This window comes from Oryx dammah, unplaced genomic scaffold, assembly GCF_014754425.2.
Source record: "Oryx dammah isolate SB20612 unplaced genomic scaffold, SCBI_Odam_1.1 HiC_scaffold_26, whole genome shotgun sequence".
Classification (NCBI taxonomy): Eukaryota; Metazoa; Chordata; class Mammalia; order Artiodactyla; family Bovidae; genus Oryx; species Oryx dammah.
The window spans coordinates 17,310,740-17,324,392 of record NW_024070210.1 but is presented as its reverse complement, the minus strand read 5'-3'; positions in this window follow the sequence as shown (position 1 = coordinate 17,324,392).

Here is a 13,653-nt window from a genome sequence, read left to right as displayed (position 1 = left end):
TCTTTCAGATCCAAAACCATCTGGGCCCGTCTCCGCTCCAGAAGGAAATCATTCAGAAAGATTTATCCCCTGAGCTGTACGTCTGTTAGAAAGTCGAAGCTTTCATATTAGAAATCGCTCAAGGACTCCCTGAGTGTAGAGTAGTCTTAAAGGAGTGAGGAGCTGAGACTGACAAAAAGGATAATTCATTCAGCATTCAATGAATATTTACTGAGAACCTACTCTGTATGTGCCAGGCATTCATTGTTTCACGTGCTAGAGATACAGCCGTTTCAAAGCCCCTGTCCTGAAGACCTGAAACAGATGCATATAATAAACCAAAAAAGAAAAGAAAAATGATGTTAGATATGCCAGAGTGTTAAGAAAACTCTAGCAGGTGTCACAGGTTGAATCCTTTGGGACGCACACCTTGAGATGTTTAGCACCTCAAAATGTTCTAGAATCACCTCTGAGGAAGTGAGTGGAAGGGAGCAAGATTGGGCAGAGGTGGAAATCAAGCTGAGAAGCAGCTCCAATGCCAGGCTCGGCAGACTCCCCGGGGAGCTCCAGAGCTAAAAGGGCCCATCTGCGTCACCTCCTTTCCTCTTGGTCCCATTCCTTTCCTGGATGTGGGCTACCTAGGGAAGGTCACGACCTTGGGTGAGCCCACTCTGTGGCTGAGCCGATTCTTGAAGGGACTGATAGCTCAAGGCTGTCTGATGACGCTACTCAGAGCAGCTGGGGTTATAGTCCTGGAAGGAACTTGGGGCTGCAAGTCTCTGTGACCATCACACAGAGTGTGGGGGGACAGAGAGGGACAGGGGTGGCAGTGCTCCTTGGGAGAGAGTGGTCAAGGAAGGCCTCTCTGGCAGGTTCTTTCTTTCTTTCTCCGTCATGCTGCATTAGTTCCCCAGCCAGGGTTCAAACCCATACCCCTGCTTTGGGAATGCGGAGTCTTCACTGGACCACTGGGGAAGTCCTTCTCTGGCAGGTTTAAAGAGCAATCCTGAGTGAAATGAGGGAAGGAGCCATGGAGATTCTGAGGGAGCTGGAATGGAAGTAGGGAGCCAGCTAGGAGGCAAATCTGGTATTTCAAGACATTTTTGGTTGTCACTACCAGGGGGATGCTACTGGCCTCTACTGGGTGGACACTAGGGATGTTGGTAAGCATCCTACAATAAAGCACAGGACAGCTCCCTATAACAAAGAATTACCTGCTCCAAAATGTCCAAAGTGGGACTTCCCTGGTGGTCCAGGGGTTAGGACTCCACACTCCCAATGACGGGGGGCCTGGGCTCATTCCTTGGTCGGGGAACTGGATCCCACATGCCTCAACTGAGAGTTCACATGCATGCAACTAAAGACCACAACTAAAGATCCCAAGTGCTGCATCTGAGACTCAGCGCAAATAAATCAATAGATGCTTTAAAAAATATATCCAAAGTGCCGAAGCTGAGAAATCTTTCTTTAGAGAAAGTGACAACTATTGAATTGGGGATGTATTTTGAAAGTAGAGCCAACAGGGAATGTGGATGTAGGGAATGAGAGAAAGAGGAATTGAGTGATTCATCAGAGTGAACGATGGTAGCATTTACTGAGATGGGGAACTCTGGGAAGAACAGATTCTGGGTGGGAGCAGGTGGTTAATTCAAGAGTTTGTGTATCAACAGGTTAAATCTGAGATGCCTGTTGACTACTCAGTGTTGATTTTTTAGAAAATTATTCAAGTTTTTTATTTGTTAAACTTATTTATTTTTGGTTGCACTGGGTCTTCGCTGTTACGCGTGGGCTCAGCTGCAGTGAGCAGGGGCTACTCTTTGTTGTGGTGTTTGGGCTTCTCAGTGTGGAGGCTTCTCTTGTTGTGGAGTCACAGGCTCTAGAAGCGTGGGCTTCCATAGCTGTAGCACTCGGGCTCAGTAGTTGTGGCACATGGGCTTTAGTTGCCTGTGGCAGCTGGAATCTTCCTAGACCAGGGATTGAACTCAGGTCTCTTGCATTGGCAGGTGGGTTCTTATCCACTGCGCCACCAGGGAAGTCCTCAATGGTTATGTTATTTATGCAATTGGCTGAGTCTGGAGCTCAGGGAAGATGCCTGAACTGGTCATCAGAAGAAAGGCAGGATTTTAAATCAGCAGATTGCAAGAGATCACCTAAGGAGTGAATGTAGATTGAAAGGAGAAGAGGTCAGAGGACTGAGCTCGATGGGAATCCCACATTCAGTTGAGGAACCTGGAGAGGGAGAGGGAGAGGGAGAGCCAGCCACTGAGTTGGAGAAGGAGCAGGAGGGAGGTAGAACCAGGTGAGCCTGGGGTCCTGGAAGCCAAGGAAAGCAAGCCCTTCCAGAAGCATGGCTGGACCAGCTGCACTGAATACTGCTGAAGGGATGCAAGTGAGATGAGAATTGCCCGCTGGGCTTGCATTGTGGAGCTTGTCAGTGACCTTGACAAAAACAGGCTCCATGAAGTGGGTTCAGGAAAGAGAAGGAGGTAATAAAAACAGAAGCAGGGGTTACAGGCAATTCTTTCAAAGAGTTATGCCCTAAAAAAGGAACAGATAACACACCAGTAGTTAGAGGAAAATATGGAGTCAAAGTAAGATATTATAACTTGTTTTTAGGCTTAAGGGAAGAGCTAGTAGAAGGGGAAAACACTTGATGTTAACTTCATTTGCATACTCGGTACATTTCAGGAGCTGCATTAGGCATTTTATATGGATTATTTAATTTAACCTGTGCATCAAACAATGAGGTAGACCATGTTGTTTCCCCCATTTCAGAGAAGTCAAAACTTGGGCAAGGAGAGGATGGTTTGCTTACATGGTCATGCTCACATGGCTAGTAAGCCAGAGAACTTGAATGTAACGAGGATGTCTGGCTCTGGAGCCCGAGTTCTCACGTTCTTCTTCATCTGAATTCATCTTTTGCTGCAGATTTTAACCACTGGCTAAAGTTTATTATCTTTTGTTTCCTCCTCCAGAGGAAAACAGAACTATTCACCCTGAAGCTGATGTCCTGGGTTTTGCATCTGGCTGTTCCCCCGCTAAGCCCCTCTGCTTCTGGAGCAACTCTCAGTCTATCATAGCCCACCCCAACCATCACACCCTATCATGTCTACTTGTCAATCTCCTGCGGTGAAACAGGAGCTCCTCAAGGACAGGGGCTGAGTCCAATTTGTCTAATTCATTTTTCTCGTCCTGGTTGGCACGACAAGCCCCCAAACAATAAATATTTGTCAAGGAGTTAAATGGGTGTATTGGATGTTGACTGAATGAATGTAAAACTTACTAAGAATATTGGAAGCTATAAGACATTTGAATGTGGGCATCTAAATTTACAAGCTGGATATATATACAAGTTTTCTCAAAAGTCAGAGGAGTGGGGGTTTGAGGGTGAGGATGCTTTTTAAGAAGGCTGCTCTTCCATACGGGGCTTCCCTTGTGGCTCAGTTGGTAAAGAATTTGCCTGCAATGCAGGAGACTTCAGTTCGATTCCTGGGTCGGGAAGATCCGCTGGAGAAAGGAAAGGCTACTCATCCCGGTATTCTGGCCTGGGGAATTCCATGAACTGTATAGTCTGTGGGGTCGCAAAGAGTCGGACACGACTGATCGACTTACTTCCCCCACTTCCATACTAGTAGCGTGTTGAGATGGAGTCCAAGTGTCAGTACAGGAGGTTTCTTCCCTTTCCGAAGAATTCCGGGGTCTTACAATTGGAAAGCCAGAGAATCAGGCAACTTGGATTCCAGTCCACATTCCCTGCCCCCTTACCATCTGGATAGGATTGGCAGACAAAATATTGCATGAAATATTTGATATTTGCTATACTAAAAAAATATTCTAAATAAATAATTATATGAAATTAAACTTTAACTGGGCTCCTATGTTTATTTCATCAGTCTGGCAGCCTTCCAGCTGGTGACCTTGGCCAAGCTGCATAAAAATCTCTTGAGCTGAATTCAGTCTCTGTATCTATAAAATGGAGAAATCTGAGCTTTCTTTATTGTCAAGAAAATTAAATAGGGTTTTCGAGTAGAGTACTTAACACAGCAAATGGCACAGGTAAATGCCCAATATATGAGCTAGTTGACTTCACAACATTAATTTCCTTCTCTTTTAGTGCATTAAAATCTAATCCATCAAATTAGGTTTATGCCCAGCTTCTCAGAAATGTATCAATTAAGTGGTCACTTAACGTGAATTTGGGCGGCTGGCTGGGATGGTGAGGGATGGAGACTTCTAGATTCAGTCCTGGGCCCCAAAGAGGGTTAATGGAGGATCCAAATTCTCATTCTGCCACTGATTTATCAGAATTTGGAGTTCCCCCAAATCATCACACCAGTAAAAGAAAGATGTGGTTCTTCTAGAAACCAGTAGGGGGCGGAGTGTGTACATTTTGGGATAGAACTGTGATCCAGCAGGATCGCTAAACAGCACAAGAAGCAGGTTTTCACGTTCCATTTAGAGGACAATGGAGGGCCTGAGAAAGCCCTGGGGAGGATATTGGCCAAAGGGCATTAGTGAGGCCCCCAAACCAAGTAAATCAGTCTATAGAGAACCAGCCCCTCAGAGCAGATTTCTACCCTATGTAGAAAAAGAATTTTTATGTTGAAAGACACCTAAAAGCCAAAAGCAGGTGACAGACAAAAAGAAAAAAAACTGCAAATTGTATAACAAAGAATTCCAGAATGCATAAAGATCTCCCGGTTCAGTTCAGTGGCTCAGTTGGGTCCGACTCTTGGCGACCTCATGGACTGCAGCATGCCAGGCTTCCCTGTCCATCACCACTCTTGGAGCTTGCTCAAACTCATGTCCATCAAGTCAGTGATGCCCATCAACTGTTAAATCAAACTGGTACAGATCTCCCATCAACTGTTAAATCGAAAACAGCCACAACAAAAAAGAAAAATGGATAACAGACAATCCACATAGGAAATGCAAATAGTCAATAAATGTATAAAAAGAAGATTAATCTCTCTAGTAACAGGGAATATGAATTGAAACAATATTGCAGGGAGTTTTGGCCTTACTTGTCTACGGTTATTAAGGGGAATAACCTAATATTCATTGAATCCCTTTTCTGTGCCTAGGCGTTGTGCTGGTAGCTCCCTAAACATGAACTCAGCACTTAATTTGTACAGAAACCTTGAGAAGCAGAAACAAACAGTATTCCTTTTTACTATAGAAAACAGCAGCTCAGAAAGGTTAGTAACTTGCCTGGAGTTCACTCAGCTCCTAAGGGCAGAGCAGGGCTCAGACCCAGGCTTCCTTCCTCTCCCGACACTGGTTTTTCTAGGACTTCAGTCCAGGCGCTATCTCATGCTTGAATACGGTGCTTTGGGGAAACTGAACCCCAAGCAACCAGAGAAGAATGGAAAAGTAAAAACAAACAGAAAACCTGAGAAAATCTAACAGCCTTGTAAATAGGGCTGGTGAAGCAGATTGGAAAGTGGGGTTTTGGGGAAAGAATGAGTTGGGAGTTTGAGTTTGGAAGGGCTGGCTGGGGGGCAGGGAACCAGTGGCTGGCCTCAATTTTAAGCAGGATGGAGTCTGGCTGGCCTGAAGTTTCACAGCCTCAGAGACTGGAACCCAAGGAATCTGTTTGCCGTCCACTGCATGCTGAGTTGTAAATTCTCATTTCTAAACCTTCCAGGCCGCTGGAGTCCGCGACTCCCTCCCCCATCTCGCACCTGCTGGCAGGGGGGCTCCGTGAATGGACAAGTTCCCTGAATTCTTGCCCCTTCCCCCAGCTTTTACATAGCCAAGCCCTAGGACAAAAGGCGCCCGGGGCCTGGGGCTCCTTCTCCGGGCCCTTGCCAGCTCCGGGGAGTGCCAGACGGCTGGAGCCACTCCTCATCACACCATTTACATTTTTTACAGCCTCCCTCCTAGCCCCCATCCCCTGCTCCCTCAGGGCCATGGCCAGGGCCGCAGGTCCCCCAGGCCCCAGGGGTCTCCTCACAGTTCCCCGGAGGTTGAGGGCAGTGGCCCGTGAAACACACAGCCAATGCCGCAGAAATACAGATGGGGCTCCATGCTGGGCCCACATCCTAGAGTCCTGGGCTGAAGGTGCAGCCCTTTGCTCCGGACAGTTTATCCCCTCCGCCCAGTAGCAGCGGCTGGAATTTGCTTCCCTGGGCCTTGCAAGCCTGATTCCAGGCCCCACAAGGTGACTTCCCTGTGGGATACTGGTCCCTATCTTTCTTGCATGACTCCCTAATCCACTGATAATGCAGCTATTATTTATTGAGCACCTACAGTGTGCCAGGGACAGTGCTAAATGCCTTTGCCTCTGTTCCTTCATTTAATTCTCACAACAACTCAAGATGAAATAAGTGTGGACTCTATTTTCCAGATGAGGAAAGAGGTTCTCAGAGAGGACAGGCTCATCCCGGGCCTCTTCTCAGTCAGCTGCCAACCAACGGTCAGCAGTAGTGCCCGGATGTGAACTCACACCCCTCACCTTGACTGTGAGTCTGAGGACCGATCGGGCAACTCCTCCCTCCGACTCTCTTATACAATCCCCCAGTCCCTGCTGTTTACCTGTTTACCAGCTGGCTCTGAAGTCAGCCAAGATATCCTTCTGATCTTTCCTGATCCTCAGGACGGGCCCCACTGGGCTCCCCTTGCCCTCCAAGGTGGCCGGTACAGAAGCCCACATTTTGTTTCAGACAGTAGTTTAGTAGGGCAGGCCAGGACAAAGGAGAGTTATTTCTCACTTCTGTGCAAGGCCCTGTGGAGACTCAGGCCTGCCTCTGTTTTTGCGGCTCCCTGACCCTCTCCGTCTCATGCAGGCCCTGCCCTTGTGGACTGAGCCGAGCTTCCGACAAAACCAGTGCCGCCTGCTTCTGACTGCCATGTTCCACATCTTCAAAGAGCCCCTCACAGTGCTTCCCACTTCCTAGGATATGGGCCAGCACATCAAAAGACACCCTGAAGGAAAAGGAATGAAAACGCTGGCCCCTGGCCACCTCCCGCCTCAGGCAGAAAAGCTGAAACACAGCCACAGAGGCGGCCCTGGGTTCGGTCAGCCCAGCCAGTCCTCAGCGCCCTCAAAGGGCCGAGTGGTCCTGTCCCTTAAAGGACTCAGAAGCCACTTCAGCCGCAATTCTCTGTGTGTACCTAGCAAATGACAACACAAAGTGCTTCCTTCATTCATTTACTAAAACCCAAGAGAAATACATAAATATATAAATACTTCTCTACATACTATGTTCTCTGATTAAGCAATTCCATTTTGTGAATCTTATGGAAATGTTTGTACAATGTGTGCAAACCTGTCTCCTGCATGTTTTTTTTGTAATAGTGAAAAAGTGGAAGCAACCTAAGTGTCCAGTTCCAATGAATTGATTAAATACTTTATTGTACCTTCCTACAATCAAATATCATGCAGCTGCTAGAAGGTGTGAGCTAATTTTATATGTACCCACCAGGAACGTGATCCATGACATATTGTTGGGTGAAAAGAAGCATGTAGCAGAACAATACATAAATGGACATTTCATTTTTGTTTTAAAAATGTATTTATTAAGGTGGAAAGTAGATAGATAATTTTTCAACTTGAGGATTTAGGACAGTGGTTCTCACATTAACTGCACATTGGCATACCCAGGAATTAAAAAGATCCAGAGGTGCAGGTTCACTCTAGACCATATGTTATATATCAGTCTCTTGAGGAGGGAGGCAGTTTTTTAACCTCCCCAGGTGATTCCAAAGAGCAGCCAACTTGGGAGACACTACCTTAAAAAAACAGAAAGAAGGAAATGTTGACTCAGAAAGGAAAATGAAGCTGTAAACTTTTTACATTAAATCTGCATAGATATTACCTACTCTGCTCTTTCTGGGGAAAGAAGGAGATTGGACTGCCTTGAATCATCACTAACCTTCTGTAAACAATGGATTAGTTGAGTTTAGCCCTGAGCGATATCAAACTTTCTGAGGACACAGGTGTTACAGAAGTTGACCACTTCAGGAGATTTTATCTCCAAGGGGAGAAAGAAGGTTATGAGCTCACCTTGCCGCACTGTGGGCCTTATTAGTAAACGGGGACACAAATGCACTTTACACAGTGCCCGACACGGTGGAGGTGCTTAATAAGCGGTAGCTTATTCGTTTTTCAGGAATGGAAAGAGCTCAGAGATGATCTTTGTGCCTACTGAATTCCAGGCAAATGTGCATTGTGTCCTGTGATCCTTCCAAACAAGCCTCTTGAGGCCAACTTTCACGTCCCCATTTTAAAGACGAGGAAGCCAGGGCTGATTGGGATTGGCATCTTGTAAAGAACCTGCCTGCCAATCAATGCAGGAGAGGCAAGAGATGCAGGTTTGATCCCTGGGTTGGAAAGATCCCCTGGAGAAGGGAATGCCTACCCACTCCAGTATTCTTGCCTGAAGAATTCCACGGACAGAGGAGCCTGGCGGGCTACAGTCCATGAGGTCGCAAGGAGTTGAATGTGACTAAACACACACACATACACACACACTAGAACTAAAAGCCAGTTGTGCCCAACTGTATATTTTCTACTTTCCTTCCTACCCTCTGTCCCTTCTTAGGGACCTTTGGGGCAGGGGTTTAATTGTTACTAGGCTTCTCATGTTTAGACTCTCAGGCAGGGAGTGTGTGGTCAAGTTATCTGGGATTACTCCGCTTAGAGATGACAGGACACCTTAAAAGACTATGCCCGAAAGTGGTTCTGGAAGGCCTGAAGTTGAAAGCCACACAATGAAAGAAAAGTTCTATCTCTGAGCCTGAAAGGAAATGTTAAAGGCTTACGGTATTTGCTCTGCACAGCAGACAGATCCAGGCAGAAGACCCCTCCCATGTCCTACCCAAATCTTCCATCCACTCCTCTCTCAGAGCAGCTGCTTGAATCTGGTTTTCACACCAGTGTTTCCTGGCCTGGCAGGCAAGTCTGTCTTCCCACCTCAGAGGATTTGGTTCTAATCCTGTTCTTTTCCACTTCCCTTGAAAGAGGGGTGCTCCTGGGCTTTGCCCTATTCTCTTCTTCCCTCTTTTCATGCCAGTTGAATCAAATATTCAAACCCAGGGATTTGGGACTTGCCTGATGGTCCAGTGGCTAAGGCTTTGTGCTCCCAATGCAGGGGGCCTGGCGTTTAATTCCTGGTCAGGAAACTAGATCCCACTTGGTGTAACTCAGAGATCTCGTGTGCTGCAACGATCGCAGATCCCATGTGTCACAACTAACACCCGGTGCAGGCAAATAAATAAATAAACTGAAAAAAAAAAAAAAAAAAGAAAACAAAGAAAAAAAAGCAGGGATTTATTATCTACCATAACCATCAATCCTGAAGAGTGTGCCTTAGATTATCAAGTACTCCCTCCACTTGGAATCTCTGCTCTATCATCCTTGTCTCCCAGGCAGCAAAGCTCCCATGCCACCTCCTCCAGGAAGACTTCACGGATCTCAGCTGTTTCACGTCTTCATGGCATTTGCACATCTCTCTGGCATAGCTTCCCATATCCTGTATTTGGTTCATGGCTATTTGTATGTATGACTTCCCCCATAGACTGAGCATTTCCTTAAAGGCAGAAACAATCTCTTCTTTATCTTTGTATTCTTCCAGCACCTAACTCAGTGCTTGGCATAGTAAGAAAAAAAATTTGCACAATTGTTTGCCTATTATACTCTTTCCCCTCAAAAAGGATTTTAAGTGACTTACTGAAATACATAAAGAATAGCAGAAGTAGGGCTAAAGAAAAGCAAGGGTAAAGAAATCATGGAATGAGAGCTAATAATAATAACAAAAATAATATGTGAGTACTTACTATTGCAGAGCATTGTTCTGAATGATTTACATGCATCACCTCATTTAATCTTTTTTTAGTTTTTTTTTTTTTTAATGTGGGCCATTTAAAGAAATTAATGGTTGCGATGGGTCTATTGCTGCATGTGGGCTTTCTCTAATTGTGGCAAGTCGGGGCTACTCTTCCTTGCCGTTCTCAGGCTTCTCATTGAGGTGGCTTCTCTTGTTGTGAAGCATGGGCTCCTGATGTGTTGGGCTCAGGAGATGCAATGTAGGAGCTAAGTTGCTCTGTGGGATCTTCTGGACCAAGGATGGAACCAACGTCTCCTGCCCTGGTAGGTGGATTCCTATCCACTGTACCACCATGGAAGTCCTGATGTGGACCATTTAAAAAGTCTTTATTGAATTTTTTGCAATATTGTTTCTGTTTTGGTTGTTTGGCTGCGAAGCTTGTGGGATCTTAGCTTCTTAAGAAGGTGAAGTCCTCACCACTGAACCGGCAGGGAAGTCCCACCTCATTTACTCTTTATAATAATCCTACGAAGTGATTACTATTATAATTATTTCACATTGAGGAAACAGAGATGCAGAGAGGTTAAGTCACTTGCCCAAGTTCACTCAGTGGGATGTGAACACTGGCAATGTGGTTCCAGTCGTGCTCAGAACCACAGCCTTCAGAATACCACCCACAGGCATTCTGTAAGTAGGGCTGGGTTTGGAATCTGGCTCTCAGGTTTCTAGCAGCCAAAGCTAAGAAGGAAAGGCATTCGGTGACAGGAGTGATTGTATTTATTGAAAACAGTAAACCAAATCCTCGGAAGAAATGCAGCTTTTTGTAACCTTGATCTCGACAGAACTCCTCAAGCAGACACTGCTTTCCAAACTTTATTAGCCTTCCATGGGTAAAAAATCATTGAACTCCCCAATACAGGTGTTTTTGTTTATATTTACACAGATGCACTGAGGAACTGATAATATCATGTGCATTGTGAAACAAACATAGAAACTGATGAGATTGAGAGAAAATACAATAACACATGGAAATACTGCTGAGGATCATCTTGCTCGGTCCCTGGGTAGACTCAGGCCCCTCGGGGGCTCCCTGGTACAGTAGGTGGGTCTATAGGATGGGTCTTGGCAAGAGATAACACTGGCTGAACTCACATCACTATTTCTTTTAACAACCAAATCATGATGCAGAAAATGCATTTCAGTGACAGCAGTTCTAGAGGGACCGAAGTAATGTGGTCCAAATGAGTACATCTCTGATTGACTGGTTCAATCTAGTCATAGCTATTTTATTAACTATGTATATGTGCTGTGCGTGCTGTGTTAGTCGCTCAGTTGTGTCTGACTCTTTGTGACCCAATGGATTGGGGACTGCGAGGCTCTTCCATCCATGGGATTCTCCAGGCAAGAATACTGGAGTGGGTTGCCAGGCCCTCCTCCAGGGGATCTTCCCAACCCAGGAATCAAACCAAATCCTGCATTGCAGGTGGATTCTTTACCAGCTGAGCTACCAGGAAGTCTTCCCTAGTGGCTCAGATGGTAGAGTCTACCTGCAATGTGAGAGACCCATGTTCAATCCCTGGGTCAGGAAGATCCTCTGGAGAAGGGAATGGCAAGCCACTCCATTATTCTTGCCTGGAAAATCCCATGGATGGGGGGCCCACCAGGGTCCCCCATCCATGGGGTCACAAAGAGTCTGACATGACTGAACGACTAACACACTCACTACCAGGGAAGCCCAACTATGTATATAACTAATATTATATAAGTTATTATATATAACTAATATTAATTGAGCCTTTTCTGTATGACAGTCATTGTACTAGATGCTTTACTCATGATTCCCCCATTTAATTCTTCTCACAATCCTTTGAAGTGATTATCACTACAATTATTTTGCAGAGTAGGAAACTGAGGTTCAGAGAGGTTAATCTGTTCATGGGCTACACCTGGGGATTAAACTTGCATTTATTAGATTCTGAAGCCAATGCTCTTAATCACTTTCTCTACAGCCTCAGAAAATTGAATATAGATGGTTTTAAACGGTAGATTCCCCCTTTTACAATTTTTTTTTTTTTAATTTGCCACAAGAATACATCCTTGTGGTAAAAAAATGCAAACAAAGCTGAAGTGTGCTAAGTCAAAATGCCACTTCTTTCCACAAACAAAACTCACCCGGGGTTCCCATTAGTCCACCCTTTCTAAAGTCTTCTAGACCGCTTTCTACTCACTGAACATGTATATATACATGTCAATTTTGCAAAAGTAGGATCAGAACATTTATTTTACTCCAAACTCCCTCTTTAATGTGGCTGTCTTTCCAGGGTGGTTCACGCAGATGTATTCACATATTTGGAGCAGGTAACACAATTGACTACCCCTCTCTTCTTAAAATATTCTCTCTGGATTTTTCTTTCCACCTCTTTGCATTTTTCCTCTGGCTGACTCTAAAGTCCCTTTTCTTTCTCTCCTTTTCCTCCCCTTCTTATTCTTCTCCATGGGCTCTAGAGCTCATCTATCTATATGCTAACAACTTCCAGACTTACTTCACTCCTTACCTGGAAAAGGGCAATTTTCTCTGGCTTCAACTTGCTTTGTTATTAATTTTAAGCCTATTGGAAATGTATATGTGCATTTGCTTATACTGGCAAAAAGAAACTCTGGAAGGGAACTCGTGAAAGGGGCTACCTAATGTGTGGCGGTGGGGAGTGGAGGGGACTGGGAATAAATTAACCAAGATCTAGGGTACCAGGCCTGAGTTATGAACAGAATGATTGGGAGAACTTGGATTTGGCCTTTGGCCTTATCTCCCCTTTATTGATGAAGCAGAAGTGACAGAAAAAACATTGTAATGAACTTGCAGGGAGAGGACTGCAAACTCTTGAAACCTTGCCTGAGGCCTAGCTGTTCCAATGTGGTACCTGTGCCTGTTCTCTTTGGGGTAGAGGAGGGGTAAGTTATCCATAGGCCTTCTTCCCAGTCCAGGTAAATTTCTCAAGGGCACCTAGCAAAAGCCCTGTAAATAAAGCAGGCATCAATCCAGTGACTTAGCCTACACTTGGCAAGCTCTGCTCCTGGCTTAGGACAGGGCTGCCTGCCCTCTGCCTAAAAGGAAATGCTGCATGCAGGTAAGTTTCCTTCCCCTTTTCTTCCATAAAGTGATACTTCCTTTGTCAAGAACAGATATTCAAACTTTCTATTATAAAACTTACTAAACACATCAATTATAGTATGGGAAAATGAACCCCTGATTCAATAATTATTGATATCTTGCCATATATGCTTTACTCTTTTTTTTTTCCAATTAGGTAGTAAAAGATCAATGCTTTAATGGTAAACGGTGTGGGCTGGGGATATGCTTTCTTCTTCTTTTCCTCTGATTGTTAAAGTGCAAATACCTGAAGGCCTACAATTTCACCCCTAAATTCTTATATACATATCTGAAAATTTAGGACATTTTCTTACTATTATTATCTCTAACAAATTTAACATTAATTCCTTGGGTTATTACCCATTCCTTAGAATATGCTAATATCCAGCCTATATTCAAATTTACCACAGAACGAAATGACTTTCAAGCCACAAAGGGGAATTCCCTGGAGAACCAGTGGTTAGGACTTTGCTATTTCACTGCTGAAGGCCGAGGTTTGATCCCTGGTTGGGGAACTAAGGTCCCTCAAACCTCCCAGCCAGGCCTAAAAAGGGGGGAAAAATGCTAGATTTTGCTATTGCTAAGTCACTTCAGTGGTGTCCAACTCTGTGCGACCCCATAGACGGCAGCCCACCAGGCTCCCCCATCTCTGGGATTCTCCAGGCAAGAACACTGGAGTGGGTTGTCATTTCCTTCTCCAATGCATGAAAGTGAAAAGGGAAAGTGAAGTCGCTCAGTCATGTCCGACCCTCAGCA